Consider the following 1,594-nt stretch of genomic DNA (forward strand, 5'->3'; position numbering starts at 1 on the left):
GCAATAAACAAGGAAAAAGTGATTTCGCGTTTCGACAACGTTAGTTATAAACATAACCAGTAAAATCGGTCAACTGCTTCTTATCGTCGAGTGAATGCGTGTCGTGTTAGTATTGTGCCAGTAATGTGTTCCTTTCTTCGAGTGCTTTTCAATTAACGAATAATTAATCGACAGAGATTTATATATATAGGAGAGTCGTCTGAAAAGTTTTGAGCCTAACATAGAAACAAGTAATTTTTCGGTCAAATTCAATGTTATTTTTTCACATAATCTCCTTTTAAGTCGATACATTTTTTCCAGCGATGCTCCCACCCCTTTAATCCATTCAAATAATACTGAGTGTCTTGCTTTGCAAAATAGGCGTCTACGGATGCGATGACCTCCTCGTTCGATGAAAATTTCTGTCCTCCGAGCCAAACTTTGAGCCTAGGAAACAGAAAAAAGTCGCTGAAGGCCAGATCTGGTGAATACGGTGGATGGTCAATTAATTCGAACCGCAATTCGTGAATTTTTGCCATAGCGACCGCCGAAGTGTGTGCGTGTGTGTGTGTGTGTGTGCATGTGTGTATGCGAATGTGCTCGTTATGACTGAATTCGGTGTATGCAATTTGTGTGTGTGCGCGTACGGTCTCGTGAACAAGATATTACGTCGCGGCACGCGATTAGCGCGTGAGGTTCGGCAGGTGCAGGCCCGGGCGGTGCGACGCGCGGGACGCGTCGCAGCGAGTCGCGTGTCTAGGCGCGGCGCGGGACGCGAGTATACATCAGCGTCGCGTGACGCGAACGTTATTAATTGTTGCTCGTTTTATTATAGGATCGTTCGGCAATCCTCGCTGGTTTTACAATACTAGCGGAAGCCGCGACGTTCGGCGCGCTTCGAGTGCGCTCGTGTTCCTTCGGCGGGCCGCTGTTCCTATGAATTATGTTTTGTTCGAATAAAATATTTTCGGGCGCACTGCGCCCTCATCGCGCGCGAGTGACCGGGGGTCACTGCGGCGGCATCCGGCGGGATGGAATGCCGGGTACGATGCACTTAGGGGGTGCATCGTTACATAATTAATTATAGATTTGATATTAAAATCAATCGATTGCTTTTTGTCGTTATTCGTTGAGTAAACGCGTCGTGTGTTAGTAAACAATTATATATTTCTTCAAAAGACTTGTAGCCACAGAATGACTAATTGATAATGATTAATAATTTTGATAAAAACACTTAACTGATAAAGCTATATAAGTAGATTTCCCGTTTTCTTCAAGTGTCTATTAAATAGTTTGTATGTGTGTGAAGTGTGACCCGAATGTACTTTAAAATGTTACATTTTATGACAAAAATAGAAGTGATTAATATTACTTAAGGCGATGCTAAAGCTCCCTGTTTTACCACATTCCTATTCGGTGAAAAATCTCTGTATTGGATATACGGATTGCAAAAGTATTATTACTTAAATTATAGTACGCATCAACAGGACCTCAGCTGCACTGGATTTTATGAGAAAATCGAAAAAAAAATTAAAAATTCACTTACTTTTGGCTCGTACAGCTGTTACCTCAGATATGTATTTGCTTGATATAAGAGTTTTAGAGTCCATATCTT

The sequence above is a fragment of the Trachymyrmex cornetzi genome, unplaced genomic scaffold (genome assembly GCF_001594075.2).
Source record: "Trachymyrmex cornetzi isolate Tcor2-1 unplaced genomic scaffold, Tcor1.1 scaffold588, whole genome shotgun sequence".
In the NCBI taxonomy this organism is placed as follows: Eukaryota; Metazoa; Arthropoda; class Insecta; order Hymenoptera; family Formicidae; genus Trachymyrmex; species Trachymyrmex cornetzi.